The sequence below is a fragment of the Balaenoptera borealis genome (assembly GCF_965194805.1).
Source record: "Balaenoptera borealis genome assembly, chromosome: 1".
Classification (NCBI taxonomy): Eukaryota; Metazoa; Chordata; class Mammalia; order Artiodactyla; family Balaenopteridae; genus Balaenoptera; species Balaenoptera borealis.
In genome coordinates this window covers 30,282,066-30,307,375 of record NC_138860.1, presented here as the reverse complement: position 1 = coordinate 30,307,375, position 25,310 = coordinate 30,282,066, and the positions used below count along the sequence as shown (strand labels likewise).

General features: G+C 37.7%; 1 protein-coding gene across 6 annotated transcripts in view; it reads right to left on the bottom strand.

Moving 5' to 3' along the window:
* PLD5 (phospholipase D family member 5) overlaps positions 1-25,310 on the bottom strand; it is a 478,515-nt gene that overhangs the window by 105,931 nt on the left and 347,274 nt on the right. The window lies entirely within an intron of this gene.

Below are 25,310 nucleotides of genomic sequence, written 5' to 3'. Positions count from 1 at the left end.
GTGGAGATCACCTTCCTCCCCACAAATATATCAAAAATACATCTACATGTGGAACAACTCCTACAGAATACCTACTGAACGCTGGCAGAAGACCTCAGACTTCCCAAAAGGCAAGAAATTCCCCACATACCTGGGTAGGGCAAAAGAAAAAAGAAAAAACAGAGACAAAAGAATAGGGATGGGACCTGCACCTCTGGGAGGGAGCTGTAAAGGAGGAAATGTTTCCACACACTAGGAAGCCCCTTCACTGGTGGAGATAGGGGGTGGGCGGGGGAAGCTTCAGAGCCACGGAGGAGAGGGCAGCAGAAGAGGTGCAGAGGGCAAAAGGAGAGATTCCCTCACAGAAGATCAGTGCCAACCAGCACTCACCAGCCTGAGAGGCTTGTCTGCTCACCCGTCGGGATGGGTGGGTGCTGGGAGCTGAGGCTCAGGCTTCAGAGGTCAGATCCCAGGGAGAGGACTGGGGTTGGCTGTGTGAACACAGCCTGAAGGGGGCTAGTGTGCCACAGCTAGCTGGGAGGGAGTCTGGGAAAAAGTCTGGACGTGCCTAAGAGGCAAGAGACCATTGTTTCGGTGCGTGTGAGGAGAGGAGATTCAGAGAACCGCTTAAACAAGCGCCAGAAATGGGCACGAGCTGCGGCTATCAGCGCGGACACCAGAGTTGGGTAGGAAATGCTAAGGCTGCTGCTGCAGCCACCAAGAAGCCTGTGTGCGAGCACAGGTCACTATCCATACCACCCCTCCCGGGAGCCTGTGCAGCCCGCCACTGCCAGGGTCCTGTGATCCAGGGACAACTTCCCTGGGAGAACAAGTGGTGTGACTCAGGCTGTTGCAACATCATGCTGGCCTCTGCCGCCACAGACTCGCCCCACATTCCATACCCCTCCCTCCCTCGGCTGAGTGAGCCAGAGCCCCCTAATCAGCCTCTTCTTTAACCCCGTCCTGTCTGGGTGAAGAACAGACACGAGAGGGCAACCTACACACAGAGGCAGGGCCAAAACCAAAGCTGAACCTCAGGAGCTGTGTGAACAAAGAAGAGAAAGGGAAATTTCTCCATGCAGCCCCAGGAGCAGTGGATTAAATCTCCACAATCAACTTGATGTACCCTGCATCTCTGGAATACCTGAATAGACAACGAATCATTCCAAAATTGAGGTGGTGGACTTTGGGAGCAACTGTAGACTTAGGGTTTGCTTTCTTCATCTAATTTGTTCCTGATTTTATGTTTATCTCAGTTTAGTATTTAGAGCTTATCATCATTGGTAGGTTTGTTTATTGATTTGGTTGCTCTCTTCCTTTATTATTATTATATATATATATATATATATATATATTGTTTTTTTCCTTTTTCCCTTTGTGTGAGTGTGTATATGTATGCTCCTTTTTGTGATTTTGTCTGTATAGGTTTCCTTTTACCATTAGTCCTAGGATTCGGTCTGTCTGTTTTTTTTTTTTTTTTTTTAGTATAGATTTTTAGTGCTTGTTATCATTGGTGGATTTGTTTATTGGTTTGGTTGCTCTGTGTTTTCTTTTCCTCTTTTTTTCTTTTTAATTTTTTTAGTTTAATTTTTTTTTTAATAACTTTATTTATTTTATTTCTTTTTCTTTCTTTCTTCTTTTTCCCCTCCCTTTTCTTCTGAGCTCTGTGGCTGACAGGGATTTGGCGCTCCAGCCATGTGTCAGGCCTGAGCCTCTGAGGTGAGAGAGCTGAGCTCAGGACTTTGGTACACCAGAGACCTCCTGGGACCATGTATCAATCAGTGAGAGCTCTCCCAGAGATCTCCATCTCAACACTAAGACCAAGCTCCACTCAACGACCAGCAAGCATCAATGTTGGACACCCCATGCCAAACAACTAGCAAGACAGGAACAAAACCCCACCCATTAGCAGAGAGGCTGCCAAAAATCATAATAAGTTCACAGACACCCCAAAACACACCACCAGATGCAGTCCTGCCCAACAGAAAGACAAGATCCAGCCACATCCACCAGAACACAGGCACCAGTCCCCTCCACCAGGAAACCTACACAACCCACTGAACCAACCTTACCCACTAGGGGCAGAAACCAAAAACAACAGGAACTACGAACTTGCAGCCTGCAAAAAGGAGACCCCAAACACAGTAAGTTAAGCAAAATGAGAAGACAGAGAAAAACCCACCAGACCAAACAAATGAGGAGGCAGTCTACATGAAAAAGAATTCAGAGTAATGATAGTAAAGATGATCCAAAATCTTGGAAATACAAGGGAGAAAAAACAAGAAATGTTTAATGAGGACCTAGAAGAACTAAAGAGCAAACAAACAATGATGAACACCACAATAAATGGAATTAAAAATTCTTTAGAAGGAATCAATAGCAGAATAACTGAGGCAGAAGAATGGATAAGTGACCTGGAAGACAAAATAGTGGAAATAACTACCACAGAGCAGAATAAAGAAAAAAGAATGAAAAGAATTGAGGACAGTTTCAGAGACCTCTGGGACAACATTAAATGCACCAACATTCGAATTATAGGGGTCCCAGAAGAAGAAGAGAAAAAGAAAGGGAATGAGAAAATATTTGAAGAGATAATAGATGAAAACTTCCCTAATATGAGAAAGGAAATAGTCAATCAAATCCAGGAAGCACATAGAGTCACATACAGATAAATCCAAGGAGAAACACACCAAGACATATATTAATCAAATTATCAAAAATAAAATACAAAGAAATAATATTAAAAGCAGCAAGGGAAAAGCAACAAATAACATATAAAGGAATACCCATAAGGTTAACAGCTGATCTTTCAGCAGAAACTCTGCAAGCCAAAACGCAGTGGCAGGACATATTTAAAGTGATGAAAGGGAAAAACCTACAGCAAGATTACTCTACACAGCAAGGATCTCATTCAGATTCTACAGAGAAAGAAAAAGCTTTACAGTCAAGCAGAAACTAAGAGAATTCAGCACCACCAAACCAGCTTTACAACAAATGCTAAAGGAACTTCCCTAGGCAGGAAACACAAGAGAAGGAAAAGACCTACAATAAAAAACCCAAAACAATAAAGAAAATGGTAATAGGAACACACATATCAATAACTACCTTAAATGTAAATGGATTAAATGCTCCAATGAAAAGACATAGACTGGCTGAATGGATACCAAAACAAGACTCGTATATATGCTGTCTACAAGAGACCCACTTCAGACCTAGGGACACATAGAGACTGAAAGTGAGGGGATGGAAAAAGATATTCATGCAAATGGAAATCTAAAGAAAGCTGGAGTAGCAATTCTCATATCAGACAAAATAGACTTTAAAATAAAGGCTATTACAAGAGACAAAGAAGGACACTTCATAATGATCAAGGTATCAATCCAAGAAGAAGATATAACAATGGTAAATATTTATGCACCAAACATAGGAGCACCTCAATACAAAAGGCAAATGCTAACATCCATAAAAGGGGAAATCGACAGTAACACAATCACAGTAGGGGACTTTAACACCCCACTTTCACCAATGGACAGATCATCCAAAATGAAAATAAAAAGAGAAACACAAGCTTTATATGACACATTATACAAGATGGTCTTAATTGATATTTATAGGACATTCCATCCAAAAACAACAGAATAAACTTTCTTCTCAAGTGCTCATGGAACATTCTCCAGGATAGACATATCTTGGTTCACAAATCAAGCCTCGGTAAACTTAAGAAAATTGAAATCGTATGAAGCATCTTTTCCAAACATAACACTATGAGACTAGAAATCAATTACAGGAAAAAATCTGTAAAAAATACAAACACATGGAGGCTAGACAATACACAACTCAATAACCAAGAGATCACTGAAGAAATCAAAGAGGAAATCAAAAAATACGTAGAAACAAATGACAATGAAAACATGACAATCCAAAACCTATGGGATGCAGCAAAAGCAGTTCTAAGAGGGAAGTTTATAGGAATATAATCCTACTTCAAGAAACAAGAAACATCTCAGATAAACAACCTAACCATACACCTAAGCAATTAGAGACAGAAGAACAAAAAAACCCCAAAGTTAGAAGAAGGAAAGAAATCATAAAGATCAGATCAGAAATAAATGAAAAAGAAATGAAGGAAACGATAGCAAAGATCAATAAAACTAAAAGCTGGTTCTTTGAGAAGATAAACAAAATTGATAAACTATTAGCTGGACTCATCAAGAAAAAAAGGGAGAAGACTCAAATCAGTAGAATTAGATGAAAAAGGAGAAGTAACAACTGACACTGCAGAAATACAAAGAATCATGAGAGATTACTACAAGCAACTATATGCCAATAAAATGGACAGCCTGGAAGAAATGGACAAATTCTTAGAAAAGCACTACCTTCCGAGACTGAATCAGGAAGAAACAGAAAATATAAACAGACCAATCACAAGTACTGAAATTGAAACAGGGATTAAAAATCTTCCAACAAACAAAAGCCCAGGACCAGATGGCTTCACAGGTGAATTCTATCAAACATTTAGAGAAGAGCTAACACCTATCCTTCTCAAACTCTTCCAAAATATAGTAGAGGGAGTAATACTCCCAAACTCATTCTATTAGGCCACCATCATCTTGATACCAAAACCAGACAAAGACTTAATAAAGAAAGAAAACTACAGGCCAATATCATGGATGAACATAGATGCAAAAATCCTCAACAAAATACTAGCAAACAGAATCCAACAGTACATTAAAAGGATCATACACAATGAACAAGTGGGGTTTATCCTGGGAATGCAAGGAATCTTCAATATAAGCAAATCAATCAATGTGATATACCATATTAACAAATTGAAGGATAAAAACCATATGATCATCTCAACAGATGCAGAAAAAGCTTTTGACAAAATTCAACACCCATTTATGATAAATACCATCCAGAACGTAGGCATAGAGGGAACTTACATCAACATAATAAAGGCCATATATGACAAACCCACAGCAAACATCATTCTCAATGATGAAAAACTGAAAGCATTTCTGCTAAGATCAGGTACAAAACAAGGATGTCCACTCTCACCACTATCATTCAACATATTTTTGGAAGTTTTAGCCACAGCAATTAGAGAAGAAAAACAAATAAAAGGAATCCAAATCGGAAAAGAAGAACTAAAACTTTCACTGTTTGCAGATGACATGATACTATACATAGAGAATCCTAAAGATGCTACAAAAAAATCTACTAAAGTTAATCAATGAATTTGGTAAAGTAGCAGGATACAAAATTAATGCACAGAAATCTCTTGTATTCCTACACAGTAATGATGAAAAATCTGAAAGAGAAATTAAGGAAACACTCCCATTTACCACTGCAACAAAAAGAATAAAATATCTAGGAATAAACCTACCTAAGGAGACAAAAGACCTGTATGCAGAAAACTATAAGACACTGATGAAAGAAATTAAAGATGAAACAAACAGATGGAGAGATATACCATGTTCTTGGATTGGAAGAATCAACATTGTGAAAATGAGTATACTACCCAAAGCAATCTACAGATTCAGTGCAATCTCTATCAAACCACCACTGGTATTTTTCACAGAACTAGAACAAAAAATTTCACAATTTGTATGGAAACACAAAAGACCCTGAATAGCCAAAGCAATCTTGAGAAAGAAAAATGGAGCTGGAGGAATCAGACTCTCTGACTTCACACAATAATAGAAAGCTACAGTAATCAAGACAGTATGGTACTGGCACAAAAACAGAAACATAGATCAATGGAACAGGATAGAAAGCCCAGAGATAAACCCACACACATATGGTCACCTCATCTTTGATAAAGGAGGCAAGAATATACAATGGAGAAAAGACAGCCTCTTCAATAAGTGGTGCTGGGAAAACTGGACAGCTACATGTAAAAGAATGAAATTAGAACACTCCCTAACACCATACACAAAAACATACTCAAAATGGATTAAAGACCTAAATGTAAGGCCAAACACTATAAAACTGCTAAGAGGAAAACATACACAGAACACTCTATGACATAAATCACAGCAAGGTCCTTTTTGACCCACCTCCTAGAGAAATGGAAATAGAAACAAAAATACACAAATGGGACCTAATGAAACTTAAAAGCTTTTGCACAGCAAAGGAAACCATAAAGAAGACGAAAAGACAACCCTCAAAATGGGAGAAAATATTTGCAAACGAAGCAACTGACAAAGGATTAATCTCCAAAATATATAAGCAGTTCATGCGGCTCAGTATCAAAAAAACAACAAACCAAATCCAAAAATGGGCAGAAGACCTAAATCGACATTTCTCCAAAGAATATATACAGATTGCCAACAGACACATGAAAGGATGCTCAACATCACTAATCATTAGAGAAATGCAAAACAAAACTACAATGAGGTATCACCTTACACCAGTCAGAATGGCCATCATCAAAAAATTTACAAACAGTAAATGCTGGAGCTGGTGTGGAAAAAAGGGAACCCTCTTGCACTGTTGGTAGGAATGTAAACTGATACAACCAGTATGGAGAACTGTACGGAGGTTCCTTAAAAAACTAAAAATAGAATTACCATATGACCCAGCAATCCCACTACTGGGCATATACCCTGAGAACACCATAATTCAAAAAGAGTCATGTACCACAATGTTCATTGCAGCTCTATTTACAATAGCCAGGACATGGAAGCAACCTAAGTGTCCACTGACAGATGAATGGATAAAGAAGATGTGGCATATATATACAATGGAATGTTACTCAGCCATAAAAAGAAATGAAATTGAGTTTTTTGTAATGAGGTGGATGGACCTAGAGATTGTCATACAGAGTGAAGTAAGTCAGAAAGAGAAAAACAAATACCGTATGCTAACATATATACGTGGAATCTAAAAAAAAAAGAAAAGGTTCTGAAGAACCTACAGGCAGGACAGGAATATAGATGCAGATGTAGAGAGTGGACTTGAGGACACGGGGATGGGGAAGGGTAATCTGGGACGAAGTGAGAGAGTGGCATGGACATATATACAGTAGCAAATGTAAAATACGTAGCTAGTGAGAAGTAGCCACCTAGCACAGTGAGATCAGCTCGGTGCTTCATGTCCACCTAGAGGGGAGGGATAGGAAGGGTGGGAGGGAGATGCAAGAGGGAGGGGATATGGGGATATATGTACACGTATAGGTGATTCACTTTGTTATACAGCAGAAACTAACACACCATTGTAAAGCAATTATACTCCAATCAGGATGTTAAAAAAAAAAAAAAAGGAACATATAGCCCACTGAATACAAAGCCACTTAAATGAATTTCCAGTAAAGGTCCATTTCTTTAAAAGAACAATCTACATGTATATATTTAATGTACTAAACTATTCTATTTTCACATATTCAGTATTAATAAAGAAAATGTATTCTGGTGGGCCTTTTCTTTGTCAAAATCTTCACTACAAGAGGAAGATGTAATATCATATGCCTAAGGCTACATTCCAGGATACAGAAAGAAGAGTGATTTACACTATGAACTTAATTTGTAACTCTTGGGAAAATGTATGCATCTGAGCTCCTGTGGCAGGAGGATGACAATAGAGGCCATGGGGCTGGGAGAGGATCTACAGTGAAGAGAGCATCCAGGAAGTTTTTCTCTGTGGGTGGAGCAAGTTCATTATCCTAGATAATTGCAGGCACATGTTCCTTAGCCTGCAGCCATCCAGGAAGAGTAACATCCCAGAGGTATGGAAGAATCTGAATGTCCAAAGTGGGTAGTTACCATGGCAATTATGGAGAGACCCAAATCTGCACAGAGGGTGTGGTAACCCCAGAGACAGCTGTCAGTGCTCCTAAGTGGATGAAGAGCAGCATTTGTCTTTGGAGAGTGTATTAGTTTCTTAGGGCTGCCATTACAAAGTATCACAAACTGAGTGACTTAAAACAACAGAAACTTGTTCTCTCTTAGTTCTGGAGGTTAGAAGTCCAAAATGAAGATGTCAGCAGGGCCGTGCTCCCCCTGAAACCTGTAGAGGATAATACTTTCTTGCTTCTTCCTAGCTTCTTGTGGTGGCCATCAATTTTTGGCATTCCTTTGCTAACAGATGCATCACTCCAATCTCCCCACTTCTGTTGTCACATGGTTTCTTCTTCTTATGTTTCTCTGTTTTCTCCTCTTCTTATACTGACATTAATTATGCTGGATTAAGGGGCCATCGTACTACAGTATGATCCTATCTTAATTAATTATACCTGCAAAAAATCTACTTCCAAATAAGGTCATATTCTGAGGTACTGGGGGGTAGGTCTTTAACGTGTCTTCTGGGGAGAACTCAATCCATAACAGAGATCTTGGACACTTTAACTGCCTATGCTCTTCAACAGCACTAGGCTGACCAGCACTAATGGGAGCATCTTCTCATCTCTGGAGGAAGAGAATCAAGGTGATCTTGGATTTGCTTCAGAGTCTACCTTCAACATGTGCCTCTGTCAGGCCTTCACCTGCCTTCTCATTCTGCCTAGAAACTCTAATCTTCTGTGACATTGGCTGGCTCTCACTTCCTGGCCTGGGATATGTGCATTGGACTATTTATTAGCTCTTAGACTCCCCACTTATTCTTGCTCAGGTCCCGAGCCCCAGGCCACTGGCCCACCCGAGTGGACACTGAACCTATCTGAAGGACCCACTAAGGATTATCCCTTTCAACCTCTCCATCCCACACTGCATAGCCATCTCCCTAAAAGTACTATGTTAATTTATTGGCAGTTTAGCCTAAAGAGTGTGATTTCAGGGACCACAGGCCTGTGTAACCCTGCAGCCAGAGTATCTACAGTTACTTATTGATGCCTAAAAGTATTCAATAAACCTTTACTGAATATCTAATATATACCAAATGTTATGTGAAATTATGGACAAAAGACCAAAAGTAGCTGATTCAAATTCAAGCATACCATGGTGTGGCCAAAATGGTGGGAAGACCCTGAGCTCACCTCCTCCCAAGGGCACACCAAAATTACAACTATTTACAGAGTAACTATTGATGAGAAAAATTAGAAGGCCAGCAGAAAACATCCACAACTAAAAATATAAAGAGGGAACCACAATGAGACTCATAGGAGGGGTGGAGACATGGTACAGTCAAGATCCATACCCTGGGGTGGGTGACCCACAAAAGGGAGGATCTTCCCAATGAGCAGGTGATCTGAGCTCCAAATCAGGCTCCCCAGCCTGGGGGTCCTGCACCAGGAAGACAAGCTTGTAGAGCATTTGGCTTTGAAGGCTGGAAGGGCTTACTTACTTACTTACTTTCAGGATAGCCAGAGGGCTGTGGGAAATAGGGACTCCACTCTTAAAGGGTGCACACAAAATCTCACATGCTCTAGGACCCAGGGCAGAAGAAGTGATTTGAAAGGAGCCTGATTCAGACCCACCTGCTGATCCTGGAGAGTCTACAGGAGAGGCAGGAGGTAACTGGAGCTCACCCTGGGGACACAGACATTGGTGGCAGCCATTTTGGGGAGCTTTATCTGCCACTTGGACACCATTCCTGGCAAGAGTCGTTTTGGAATCCTCCCTTGAGCTTATTAGCACTGGAGCCTGACCTCACCCACTGGATGGTCAGCACCAGTATTGGGATGCTTCAGGCCAAACAACTAGCCAGGCAGGGACATAGCTCCACCCAGCAGCAGGCCTGCTGTCTTAAGTCCCCTGAACCCAGAACCACCCTGGAACCCAGCCCTGTCCACCAGAGGCTCCAGGACTCTAGGACCAAGCCCTGTACATTAGCCTTAGGACCGCCAGGGCCCTGCACCCAGAGACACCAGCTCTACCAACCAGTGAGTCAGCACTAGCCCCAGGATCTGGCCTCACCCACCAATGGGCAGGCACCAGCCCCGCAATCCCCTGGGCCTGTCCCTGCCCACCAGCAGGCAGACACAACTCCCAGGACCATCACATCCCAGCAGCCTCCTGTATCAGGACCCAGCCCTGCCCACCAGCAGAACAAAACCAGCTCCAAGACCTCCAAGGCCCTGCAGGCAGCAGCCTCATGACCTGGTCCCCCTAACCAGTAGCCAGTAGTTTCTGCACAAGGGAGGGCCTGGCAACCAACCAAACCAGAGGCCAGACACCTACCAGACTGCCCACAGTAGTCAGTCTGCCATAACAGAAAGACTTGCACAGCCCACCTAGGGAGGACCCCTAGAGCATTTACCTCTGGTGACCAAAGGGGAGTATATTACTGGGATGCATAGAACATCTCTTATAAAAGGTTACTTCTCCAAGGCAGGGAAACATAATCAACCTGCCAAATACATAGAAGTACAAACAGCAAATTAGGCAAAATGAGGTGACAAAGGAATAGGTTCCAAATGAAGGAACAAGATAAAACCCCAGAAGAACTAAGTGAAGTGGAGATAGGCAATCTACCCAAGAAAGAGTTCAAGGTAATGGTTGGAAAGATGTTCAAAGAACTCAGGAGCAGAATGGATGAACACAGTGAGAAGTTTAACAAAGGTTAGAAAATATAAGAAAAGAAGCAAACAGAGCTGAAGAATACAATAACTGAAATGAAAAATACACTAGAAAGAATCAGCAGTCGATTAAATGATACAGAAAAACAGATCAGCAAGCTGGAAGACAGAGTAGTGGAAATCACTGAAGCTGAACAGAAAAAAGAATAATAAGAAGTGGGGACCATTTACGAGACACCTAATGTTCACATACTAACGTTCACATAATAGGGTTCCCGTAAGGAGAAGAGAGAGAGAGAAAGGGGCAGAGAACATATTTGAAGACATAATAGCTGAAAACTTCCCTAACCTGGGGAAGGAAACAGGTTTCCAGGTCCAGGAATCACAGAGGGTCCTAAACAGGATCAACCCAAAGAGGACCACACCAAGACAAATTGTAATTAAAATGGCAAAAATTAAAGATAGAGAGAATATTAAAAGCAGAAAGGGAAAAGCAAGAAGTTAGTTACCCACAAGGGAACTCCCATGAGGCTATCAGTTGAATTTTCAGCAGAAACTCTGCAAGCCAGAAGGGAATGGCACAATATATTTAAAGTGATGAAAGAGAAAAAGCTACAACTAAGAATACTCTACCTGGCAAGGCTTTCATTCAGATTTGATGGTGAGATCAAAAGTTTTACAGACAAGCAAAAGCTAAAAGGGTTCAGCACCACTAAGGCAGCTTTATAGTGAAAGGTTAAAGGGACTTCTCTAAGAGAAAAAGAAAAGGTCACAACCAGAATCATGAAAATTATGAAAGGAAAAATCTCATTAGTAAAGGCAAATATATAGTAAAGGTCATAAATTAGCAATGTATAAAGGTAGTAGGAAGGATAAAAGACAAAAGCAGGGGGGACTGGATGAAGGTAGTCAAAAGGTACAAACTTCCAATTGTAAGATAAATAAGTACTAGTGATGTACAACCTGATAACTTAACACTGCTGTATGTTAGAGATGAAAGTCTTTAAAAGCGTAAATCCTAAGAGTTCGCATCACAAAAAAAAGTCTTTTTATTTCTTTAATTTTGTATCTATATGAAATGATAGATGTTTAGTAAACTTACTGTGATAATCATTTCATGATGCATGTAAGTCAAATCATTATGCTGTACACCTTAAACTTATATAGTACTGTATGTCAATATGTCAATAAAACTGGAAGAACAAAAAACAAATTCAAGCATACCAAATAAAGTGCAAAATTTAAAATGATCAGGATCTGCTCCATCCCTGCTGTTCAGATAGCAAGGGGGCACTGAATATCTGAAAGATGAAAAAGGGGTGCCCCCATCGCTCTATTAGGGAACCCCAAGTGAAGGCCGAGAGCATGAAAGACAGTGATGGCTTCACAGTTCTGCTAGGGCCAGAGCTGCAAGGCCAGCAGAACTGTGTGTAGAGATCAAGAAATATGTAATAACAGTAACTCCCATTTACTGAACACCTCTGTGTGCCCAGGGCCAAGACAGCTATGTTACAATGATCCCACATGGTATATCATTTTTCCCTACAAACTACTGGACATGGTATAAGAAAATCAATTGAAAATATTTGATGATACATCTGGAAAAATATTTGTCTACATATGGTTTGTGAAATATCACTTTCACATTAAGAATTATCTATTCGTCTCTATCTAAATCTAATCCCCATCTATCTCTGAAGATAAATGCTTTATCTTAATTTATAACTTAATTTACATCTATAGTTACATAACTATAATTTATATATTTATAAATATATATTTAGTCATATCCAACTGTCCCTCATTTTATTACAAACATATTATTCAATATTTTACTTAAAATAATTTATTTTACATGCACTTCTAAATTATCTTTTTTGTTGGTTATAGAAATTATCCTCATCCTATTGTTTTTTTATGTATTAGAAAGAGATGGTTAAAATCCAATATTTTCTGACTATAAAACATATTTAATTACAAAAAAAGTTTTTAATGCACCATTTATTGCAGTGGTAGTATTAAGTGCACAAACCAAATTTGAGTTTATTACATGGTATTATGCTAGAATTTTAATTGGCAAAGAAGGTTACACACATTTTTATGAAGTAAATGTTATAGACTTATAAGATTACAAAATATCTTTAAAAATATCTTTATTGATTCAAATAAACACCTTTTTTCAACAGCTTTGAAAAGGTATTTGTTAAGTTTGATTAATCAATTTTCATTCCCCTATGTTTCATTTTTAATAGAGAAAAATGTTGTTGGTCTCTCTGCAGCCAATGATCCACTGTGTAGATGCCTCAGGATGCCAAGTGAGAGATGCACATCACAGCAACAGTGACACACCAGGACCACTGGCTGGTTGCTGTGCAAGGTTGTTGGTAGGTCTGGATTTCTGCAGTTCCTCCTGTTTTCAGCCTGATCGTTTACGTGTTTAACTGATGGTTAACAGAAATTATTAGCAATTCAAAATAATGTTTTTAAAAAATTTTTATTTTTTTATTATTTTATTTTATTTATTTATTTATTTTGGCTGCATTGGGTCTTCGTTGCTGCACGTGGGCTTTTCTCTGGTTGTGGCGAGTGGGGGCCACTCTTCACCAGTGCACAGGTTTCTCATTGCAGTGGCTTCTCTTTTTGTGGAGTATGGGCTCCAGATGCGTGGGCTTCAGTAGTTGTGGCAAGTGGGCTCAGTAGTTGTGGCTCATGGGCTCTAGAGCGCAGGCTCAGTAGTTGTGGCGCATGGGGCCAAGTTGCTCTGTGGCATGTGGGATCTTCCCGGACCAGGGCTTGAACCCATGTGCCCTTCATTGGCAGGCAGATTCCCAACCACTGTGCCACCAGAGAAGCCCCTCAAAATAATGTTTTTATGTGCAAACATGATAAATCAAGAGGATGTACTTGTTTCTATAATCGCTTTATCAATTACTTTCACAATATCTAAGAAGTCCAATTAAATCTTTAAAAAAGCTACAAATGTGCTCACGTGGTGGTGGTGAAGTCCTAATCCACGGCACTAATCAAGATAAAGTGGTGTGGATAATCCCCTTGTTTTAATTCCTTCTTGAGAAGTAAAATATTAACAATCAGGAAATCCCAAAGTACTTATTAATCCTTTGAGCTTTAATAGAGATGCTCTGTTGACATTTAATAGAGAATGCTCCTGGTTTTAGAGCAGTTCTATTTCTTTACTGTTATTCTTATGGTATTAACCAGATAATATTGTACTTTATTTTGTGCATGCATAGTGTCAATGAAGAAAATAATCCATTGAAATTTAACAGAGAAAATGAAAATATTAACTAAAAGTTATTTATTAATTAAAAAAATACTTAAAGAAAAAAAGTATAATGTCACAATGAATTGGAAATTAATGTCACTACCTTGGGGAATCAAGTTTACTGCATATACACATATTTAAAAATGTGAATCCTCCTCTAGAAAGACTTTCCAGCATTAAACTTGCATATTATAGATCTGTCCTATATCTTGTTTAGTGGAATTAATAACTAACTCACGTATGGAGAGCACTGTTCTTTTTCAGGGACCCTAATGTTTGCCTTAGTCAGATTTTGGAGCACCTCACTGTTCCTCATGTATGATGTAGCTGTGGATGATAGTACATGGCTGAGCTCAAAGTCACCCCCACCTGCCTACAGTGCAGACCCTTGGCGACCAGCCTTCTATCTGTGCCTACCACATGATTTTTAGGACATGACTATGTCTGTGATTCTGCTTTATTACCATCAACAAAAAAATCCTTATACTCATATTTTGATCAGAAATAGATTCACAAATAATATATTTGTTGAACAGTAGCTAATTCATCACCTCAGGATACTCATTCCAATCTAAAATTGCTAAAATATTATTTATCATTTCCATTTGGAAACTTCAGGGATGTGCTTTCTCTCTAGATTAACTGAACAACAGAGATTCTGAAGAGGTTTAACCTTGGAATGTTCACACACACTTACACATAAGGAAGATAACTCAGGGGGAAAGTGAACAACATCAGAAGACATCTGGTTGAAGAATTTAATATTTAATTCCAGTGTACATAAGAGAGTTAAATTCTACCTATGCTCAGATTTATATACTCCAGATGTATCTTCTCTACATCTAGCAGTTCTCTCTCTGTCTCTTTCATGAAGGGGAAACAAAATCTTCATAGGCTATGTCTGTTAGTTGATGTTACATGTGGTTTAGATGTTCATCCTTTCTTCTTGGCCAATGCCCTCTTCTTAGAGTGCTAGATGCACCCACATGATGCAGAATGGAAAGGTCTAGGTACCATGTAAATCTGTTTAGTCTCTATTTTGCCACAGCTGATTGAACCAAATGTAGACACCTGACCTAAGCTGAGCCAATAAGATTTCCTCTGAAGCTAATTAAAAGAAGCTGTGCTGGAGAGTCATAAACAGATGGAGTTTGCCATGACTATCCAAGTCCACATAAATGAAGGGGAGGAGAAGGCAAGCTTCAGAGAGTGTGAAAGAACCAGATGCGTGAGGAAAAGAGATAAAAAGACAATGTCCTCCCAGGAGAGGAAAAGGAAGAGGGAGGCAGTGGTAAAGGAGAGTCCTTGGCAGCCTCGTCTCCTCAGACCAGCTCCACTTCAGACCTTGAGTTCCTCTAAATCTTTAGAATAAATTACTTGTTATTTAAACTTGGTTTGGAGGGGTTATGTTTCTTTACTAACTTATTCTTATGGTATTGATCAGATAAGATTGTACTTTATTTTGTGCACACATAAATCCTACAACCTTTATATGCATATTTTTAATGTCTGACTAAAAATATTCAGTTCTGGGCTAAAAATCATGCAATTTTTAGCAACGAGCCAGTTGCACAAATTGCATGATTAAATGTTTCAAATTTAAAATAAACATTCTGTCAAAATACTCTTCATAATGGCACAAAAGAAAATATGTTAGTACATTGTGGTTAAAAGTGGAAAATAAAGTTCTATATTCCCCTTGATTATCATGAAAAAAATCAAACAAATGTATCTCCAAGTTTATTTCCAGAAAGTCACCTGTTGTAAGTATATTACTAAAGCTTTAGTAAATTTCAAGAGAATATATATAACTTACAAGAAAATTATGAAGCATCATATACAAATGGATACCTGTGAACCTTCCTTCTTACTAAAAATAAAAACTAAAACCTTGCCAATCTAATTAAAGCAGTGCTTCCCAGTCAGTGATGATTCTGTCCCCCTTCCCCTGTGGGACATGCAACAATAACTGGAGACATTTTTGTTTGTCATAATTGGTGACAGGAACACTATTAGCATTCAGTGGGTAGAGTTCAGGGATGTTGCTAAACATCCTGAAATACACCAGGCAGTCTCCCACAACAGAGACTTATCCTGCCCCAAATGTTGACAGTCTTGAGGATGAGATATCCTGCATTAAAGTTGTTTGTGTGCTTATGCTTGATCCCATATCCCTACCATTTTTCTCTGATGCAACCATGATCCTGAATTTAGTGTTTACCATTGTCTTATTTTTAAATAGTTTATCACATGTTAATATACCCCTAATAGCATTATAAAAATGAGTTTATCACCAGCTTTTGAACACAGGTAATTAATGAGCCTTAAGCATGTACCAAAGGGAAATGCATCAGTATTAGTAATTATAGATTTCTGGAAAGGCTTATAGGTGTTTCCTGAAAGCAAAGTTTGCAGCAGAAGTCTATCATACCAATCAAGTTTTTCTTCTTCTGAATGTATTGATTTGTATGAGCAATGAAAAAGGTCATAGCCTATTCCTGGGAGCTTTAATAAAACCAGTACAGTTTAATCAATTTAATAGCAACATTCTGGAATCCATTGGCTTGAAGGCTAAAGGGAACACCAAAGGGTAAAAATCACCAGTCATGACATATCTCCATTTTCAAATCATTCAGTGAGTGATATTCAGAAAATTTTTTACATAATCAGTTATATGTTCCAGTTGTAGAAAAAGTGAATCTGAAGTGCACATTTCATTTTTAGTTTTAACATATCCATTCAAACACTGTCAAAACTATGTTGTGGAATTTTTCATGGGTTGTCTTTGATACTTTGCTTTTAGTCTACAGATTTGGACTCAACAGGGTCCACTTCTAGCAAAATGCCACACTTTGATTATTGCCTCATAGTTCAACAAACTCTCTATAGGAATGGTTGATTTAAGGAACCATGAGGCTTTAAAATAAAATTATACTTAAAAATAAAATTTGCTCTAATAAATGCTGGAGAGGGTGTAGAGAAAAGGGACCCCTCCTACACTGTTCATGGCAATGTAAATTGGTGCAGCTACTATGGAAAATAGTGTGAAAGTTCCTCAGAAAACTAAAAATAGAATTACCACGATCCTGCAATCCCACTCCTGGGCATATATCTAGAGAAAACTCTGATTTGAAAAGATACATGCACCCCAGTGTTCATAGCAGCACTATTTATAGTATCCAAGACATGGAAGCAACCTAACTGTCCATCAACAGATAAATGGACAAAGAAGATATGGTATTTATACACAATGGAGTATTAATCAGCCATAAAAAAGAATGAAATAATGCCATTTGCAGCAACATGGATGGACCTCGAGATTATCACATTAAGTGAAATAAGACAGACAGAGAAAGAAAAATATCATATAATATCACTTATATGTTGAATCTTAAAAAATGACATAAATGAACTTATTTACAAAACAGAAATAGACTCACAGACATAGAAAACAAACCTATGGTTACTAAAGGGGATAGTGAGAGGTTGGGGAGATAAATTAAGAGTTTGGGATTAATATATATACACTACTATATATAAAATAGATAAACACCAAGGACCTACTGTATAGCACAGGGAACTATATTCAATATCTTGTAATAACCTACAATGGAAAAGAATCTGAAAAAGACTCTATATAAATTGAAGTATAGTTAATTTACAATGTTGTGAGATATATACATATATAAAGATATATGTATATATCTCACTTCGCTGTACACCTGAAACTAACAAAACATTGTAAATGAACTATACTTCAATTTAAAAAATGGTTAAAAATAAAAAAAAATTGTTGCAAAGAAAAAAATAAAGTTTGCTTAAATTATACATCCTCAGTTATGCAAAAAATTCCACACTCAAAACAGGTAAGTAAAACATGATCTAAAATGGCTCATCAGTTGTAATAAAATATGATAAGGTCTGGGATGTTGGTGGCCAGAGTTGAGCCCGGCCCCATTCTGCAAACACTCCACTGCATGAGCATCTTGCACCCAGCCCACCCCAGTCAGCAGCCAAGCCACAACCACACCAGGTGAGTGCATCCTGCCCAGCCACGACCCTGCCACAGGCAGTGAGGTATTCCACATGAGAGACATCCTTTGAGAGCTGGCTCTGAAAACCAGGGGAGACTGTGTTTCTGGGCTCTATGGATCATCTCCTACGCAAGACCACGCATTCAAGAATGGGAGAGGGAGCTGTTTTGCCTAGTACATAAAGACAAAGACAGTCAGGCAAAATGAGGATACACTGGAATGTATTCCAAACCAAAGAATAAGAAAAATCCCCAGAAAAGGATCTTAATGAAACAGAGATGAGAAACCTAACTGATAAAGAGTTTCAAAGTAATGGTCAAAAATAAGCTCACTGGGGGCTTCCCTGGTGGCGCAGTGGTTAAGAATCCGCCTGCCAATGCAGGGGACACGGGTTCGAGCCCTGGTCCCAGGAGATCCCACATGCCGCGGAGCAGCTGGGCCCGTGAGCCACAATTACTGAGCCTGCGCGTCTGGAGCCTGTGCTCCGCAGCAAGAGAGGCCGCGATAGTGAGAGGTCCGCGCACCGTGATGAAGAGTGGCCCCCACTTGCCGCAACTAGAGAAAGCCCTCGCACAGAAACGAAGATCCAACACAGCGAAAATAAATAAATAAATAAAAAGCCCCCCCCCCCCCCAAAAATTTATAAAAATAAGCTCACTGATCTTGGGAGAAATGGATGAACACAGTGAGAACTTCAACAAAGAGAAAGTACCAAACAGAGGATATAACTGAACTGAACTGAAAAATACACCAGAGGGGTTCAACAGCAGAATGAATGAAGTAGATGCACAAATCATCAGTGATCTGGAAGAACAATACTGGGTTTCATCCAGACAGAGCAGCCAAAAAAAAAAGAAAAAGAAAAAAAAATTTAAAAAGCAAAGGATACCTTAACAAACAACATCAAGCATAACAACATTTGCAATATGGGGATCCTGGAAGGAGAAGAGAGAGAGAAAAGGCCAAAAAATTATTTCAAGAAATTATGGTGGAAAACTTCCCTAATCTGGAAAAAAAAATAGACATCCAGGAAGCCCAGATAATTCCAAACAAGATGAGCCCAAAGAGAACCACACCAAGAGACATTATAATTAAAACAGTAAAATGTAAGGATAAAGAGAGACTCTCAAAAGCAGTTAGAAAGAAAAAACCAATTTATTATGTACAAGGAAAACTCCATAAGGCTATCAGCAGATTTTTCAGCAGGAACTTTGCAGGTCAGAAGGGAGTGGCATGATATATTCAAAATGGTGAAAGGAAAAAAACTTACAACTAGGAATACTCTACTTGGCAAAGTTATCATTCAAAATTGAGGGAGAAATAGAGTTTCCTAGACAAGCAAAAGCTAAAGGAGCTCATCACCAGTAAACTGGCCTTACAAGAAATGTTAAAGAGACTTCTTTAAATGACAAAGAAAAGGCTATATCTAGAAATAAGAAAACATGAAAAAAAAAAACTCACTGGTAAAGGCAAATATACAGTTAAGGTAGTTAATCAACTACTTATAAAGCTAGTTTGAAGGTTAAAAAACAAAAGTAGTAAAATCAAGTATAACTACAATAGTTAATGAAGAGAAACAAAAAATGAAAAGATGTAAATTATGTAGAGCTTGTAGAATATGTTCAAGGTTAAATGACCATGAACTTAAAATATATATACTATATATAGTATATATATATACATATATATACATACTATATATAATATATATATATACACACACACATAGATATGTATATTTGTATGTATGTATATATATACTTGTATGTATGTATATATATGTTTGTTGTCATATATGAACCTCATGATAACCACAAGCCAAAAACCTATAATAGATATATAAAAAATAAAGAGAAAGAAATCCAAATACAACACTAAAGAAAGTCATCAAAGCACAAGGGAAGAGAGCAAGAGAAGAAGAAAGGAACAGAGGAGAACTACAAAAATAGCCTGATGACAATTAACAAAATACCAATAAGTACATAGCTATCAATAATTATTTTAAATGTAAATGGACTAAATGCTTCAATCAAAAGACAAAGAGTAAATGAATGGATAAAATAGGAGATCCATATATATGCTGCCTACAACAGACTCACTTCAGATGTAAAGACACACACAGACTGAAGGTGAAAGACTGGAAAAAGATATTCCATGTAAACAGAAATAAAAAGAAAGCTGGGGTAGTTATACTTATATTGGACAAAATAGACTTTAAGACATGAATTCACAAGCAGCATTCCCTTTGTCTGGCTGTGCCTGCTCTCTGAAAAGTCTGTCATAAGTGGTCCCAGTCCACAAGGGGTCTTTGTTATCTCAACCTTCATTGCCTTTTTAGTGCTGGAAAAATCCCATTCCAGTAGTGCCTGCCTGGTGTTATAGATTAGTGGGTCTGTGATTGGTTGTGCCTCATGTTCCTGTAAGAGACTGGAGACACCATTTGCACTACACCATTCTTAAATCTCTGACAACAAAGGTCTTTGTTTTTGTAGACTAACTCTGGAAGTGAACTTTCTGGATTTTGGGAGGGCTGCATCTTTTGCACTTTCTTTAGGATGCCTCTTGCATTCATGTTTAAGCCATAAAAAACGCCTACTGGCTTGAGTCCCTATCAAGATTAATATAAGATTCTACTCATTAATGACCAGACAATGGATTCTTTGAATTGGCTATATTTAAAAGAAAGTTTTTAAAGAGCTCTCTTCCTAAATAATTATCTTATCGGTACCTATGGAAAAACCAAATTGAAAACTGTATACAAAGGAATATTACAGCTAGCCGTAGGGACTCCCTTAACAAGATGAAAGAACAGAAATTAGATGTAGAACAAAATTTAAAGTCCACATCCAACATAAATTCTTCTTAAAATCTGGGCCTGTCTTCACAGCAAATTCCCTTAGTTCCCCAAACTCCTCCACCTTCCCCAGAAAAATCCCATAAACACCCAGCTGCCTATATTAACTTCCCTCTTCTTACAAGATTTACAGAGAGAAACTCCAGCCTAATTTCTAGACCCAGAGTATATAGGTTACTCATGTAAATACTGAAAACCAGGAAGTGAATTTAGCAGAAGCACCTGAGATGGGCAGTAAGGCTTGCTTTGTGGGGCCCTATAATCAGGCTCTGCCAGCCTCAGGCCTTCCTATGCAATGTCCTTTGCAAATAAATCCTTGACCCCCACCAAAGGAATTCATGTCCCCTGTCCAGAAGCAGGTCTTAAATTATAAAGCCCTTTTTACCTCCACTTTTAGAAGATCCTACCAAAGTTAAAGAGAAATTAGAAATATTAACAGCCATTCACAACCTAACTCACAGGGACTTTGTTTGGCAGCTAAGAGGTGCTCTTAGTTTCCTGTTCAGGGGTTTCCTGCAAATGATCAGGAAATAGCTCAGCCTGAGGCTGATATTCAGGGGTTGATAAAAACATTAGCAGAAGCTTTCCCTTCTAAGATGAATTGGTCCAAGGTTGAAGTGTGCACTCAGAAAAAAGGCCTTTGTTAAAATGCTTTATACAGACTTAACAAAGGCATACTGCATTAAACCCTGAGGCTCCAAGATATAGAAATTTTTTGGTTTCCATTTTAGTTGAAAAACTTCTCCCTGATATAAAGCAGCAAATTGAAGATAATGCAGTTGGCTGGCCAGATAAGCCCCTTGATATCATGTAGGCTGAAACCCAATTCTTGAGGAATTAAAAGCAACTGTACTTATTTTACAAATCTTTACAAAACCAGAACTGCAGTTCAGAAACAATTCAAAATCTACCTATATTTACCATACCCCAAAACTCCCCTATTCACTTCAAAATGCTTGTAGATATTATAAAAGATCAGGACATTGAATTGGTCTAAAATGAAGGAACAATTTTAATAGTGATTACCCTGATAATAAAGAAAGGTACCTCCAAACTCCTAGGAAAAAACTTACATTATCTCTTGGTTCTTTGAAAACGTAAATCTTAACATGTCTTTAAAATGCAAACACCTCAGGAAATAACTAAAACAAAGCCATACTTGCAAGAAACCAAAGACAAAAATGGGAGGGAAAGAGGCTTTTTAAAATATAAACTGCTATAAAAGCTCCCTTGCCCCAAGCTCATCCACAGCCTCCATTAGATTACTTGTCGAGGCAAATACAAATCTTAAAAATCTTCACAAGTGGTAAAAAGCTTTAGCCACCTGAGTGGTAAACAACTTATTCCATCTGCTGTTTATCTAAACTAGTGAGTTTTATATTGTTGTACCTGATTCATAGCTAAAATTTTGGAAGAGAAGCTATAGGATCTCTGTTTCTGTCTGCATGTTTACGTATGTCTATGTGAAACGGAGCAGAACACTGTGCCCCTCCCCCCAAGTACAAAGGCCCCTCCACGTCCCCTGCCTCTTGTTTGTAGAAAAGCTGAATTCTCCCAGGCCTCACTGAATCACAAAAGAGCAGGCTCAAGTAGTTAATAGTTAGGACAAAGGAGTCACAGACTTTAGCCATGACATAAGCTGCTCCATCTTGAGCAGTACTGAATCTATGGCTAGCACAGTTCCAAGAACTGGACTCAAGAGAATGGGATTAACATTATTGCTCATAATAATCTATATCTTTGTGAGCATCAAAATAATTATAGCTTGCTCTGCCCATATGTGTAAGCAGGTAACTAAAAGTGTCAGCAAAGAGAGCATGTCGTCATCTTCCACTCTGAGAATACAGCACCCTATGTCAGCATAAAGAAGTTACAGAAGACAGATCTTCACCCCTAGTCCCATAGAAATGGAATGACATTTGACAAATGGGGATTTGTTAGCAGCTTTTTTGCCCCTTTCCTATTTGCCCATTTATGTTCCCCTCAAAACTTACAGAAATGAGATCACTAGGCAACATTTAACCTAACTCCTGACTTATGCTCTACTGAATGCACACAATGCCTTGCCTAACCTGTTGATTCTTTTCCTAGATTAAAAGAAGTAGGAATGAAGAATTAAGTAAAGAATGACTAGCTCTTTACTCCCAGCAGGTCCCCTTAGCAATGCTGCAGGCTGACCACACAGAAGAGATAACATCGGAAGAAAGATCATGAGGAGTCAGTGAGCCTGCACACAATAGAAAAGGCAGAACCTAACCTTCTGCCTCAATGGTTAACTGAGATTACTTCCCCTTTTTTCCCTTTAAAAACTGTCATGGCTGAGCAGAATCTCTGCATTTGGTTTGGGGACATGAGTCCACCTTCTCCACAGAGTGATGTCTCTCTGACTTAAGCAACTTTCCTCTCTACCAACACTTGCCTCTCGAGTATTGGCTTTTGAGTGGCAAGCAGCCAAACCTGAGTTCAGTAACATACGCATGCGTGCGTGTGTGTGTATGTAATTTTATATGTATATGTATAATATGCCAACATTAATTTGTAAAAGAGCTCTATTTAATTGGCTTAAAATTAAACACTTATGAATTAAGTATTCCTAAAATTTTCAAAAATACAGAAACTAACCCAAATGTTTTTCAAGTTCACATAATCTAAGATAATTTTCAGTAAATAAAAGCTAGTTTAAGTATGTTGGTTTAATTAATACAGATAAGTCTTTAGAGTTATCAGCATTAATACTTTTATTCTACCAAGGTTAAATAAAAGTCAAATAAGCTCATGTTATCTGTTATAAAATTTGTCAGCAAGAAAAACAACTTAAGATGATGGCTAACTGCTTTAATGTCTCATGAAAGTTTCATAAGTAATCAAAGTATAATTGCTGAAAACAAGTGAATTAGATAGATGTAGGTGAGATAAGAATTTAAAAGTGAACTTTTTCTTCAATGACTGTTTTATGATATGCCTATTTAAATGGTTTCTCAAGTCTCTTTGGTAACTTACACCTTTGGAATTTTGCTAAGTTAAATTAAATGGAGAGAGATTCATTAAATATCTAGATCATTTTCAAATAAGATAAAACACAGAAACATTAATTATTGAACATAGACTTGTCTACTTTTGGTTTCCTTTTAAAGACAAACTAAAGATATTTGGATATATTAGTAAACATGTGTTTTGCCATATTGAAAAACTGTACTATGAAGAAGAATTAGTTTCTAGAAATTATTATTCATAAATTTGCCCATCTAAAGAAGGCTAGTGTAACAGTTCACAGTTGTTAGCATCTTAGTTTTCACTAGAAATTCAGGTCTAAGGGCTAAGAATTCTAATTAATACAAGCAATTAAAACAACTAGAAATGATAAGAAAACATCTTTATATGCAAAAAAGTATCTCTATATGTGTGTTTTTGGAAAAAAGAAAGGTATGACAGATGGAGATGAATTTTTGTTGAGGAAAAAGAAAGTAATTTTGTCCTAAAGTAAGGTTGTTATTTCAGAATGGAAAAGAGAACAAGGTACAAACTAAAATGGACATAGAAAATTGTACAAGGTTTATGAAAAAGGAATCTTGGAAAAGGAATTTTATTTGTGATCAAGCTGGCTATGATTGAAATGGACTTAATTAAGTTAAAAATTAAATAAATTTTACTATCAAAAGTACACTGGTACAAAATAAGAATTTGATTTTCTCTCTCTGTTAAAAGGACAAGTTTCTTCAGATTATTGGTCTTCTCTCAATAAAACATTGTGAGTTTTTTTGTTTGTTTGTTTTCTTTTACCTTTTAAGTAATATGCCTAGGAATCAAATATTTTGTGTTTTATAAAAATGATTTCCTGTCCTTCATGTTACTTTTATCATCAGGTCTTTGATTACTTAAGTAAACTGAGACTTCTTGATATTAAAATAGCTAGTTTTTGCTCAGAACTATGTAAGCTTTTATATTTGCCTTCTAAATCTTTTCATCATTTTTGTAAAATGGATAATTAAGTACTGTGATCTTATTTGGTCAAGTGTCCAAAACCTTTTGGTATTTTTGACAAACTTCCCAAAATCAAATTATAAATAAAGTTTAAATAAAGATTTTTGACCTCAAACTAACTTTGGGATTATCTGGAAGTCACCTGGAACAAAAGATTTGTTCTCTCTGCTTATTAAAAAAAGACAAAGGTCGAGGTGAGATGCTAAGCTAACTAGGCTTATTTGATATGTTAAATTACATGGAAAACATTGTCAAATAAGTGATGCTAAGCTTTCTTTATGTTTTCTTTGTATAGGTACATGTTATAAGTGTTCTAGAAATTATATGAATTTCCTAAAATTCTGATATGTCCTTGTACAATATTATCACTTGTAATTCTGGTTATTATCTTGGAATGTGTGTCATAGAAATAACCAAATTTCCTTGCTACTGCATTATAAAGAACTTTAATCAGATTTTTAACCATGCCAAATTTTAAGTCTTTTAGCATTTACAGGCAGTTATTATTTTACTCTGATGCATTGGCAAAAGTGTTCTGCAAAAGTGCTTCATCTTGAGAGATTCATGGAAATAACTCTGACAAGTACTCTAGAATATAGGTTTCTGATAACTTGAAAATCATTAAATTTAACTGGGTAAGAATTCCAGAGCTAATGGACAAACTAGATTCAATCAGAACAAATATTAATTACATGGAGCTAAATGAACTGAAGAGGATGATTATAA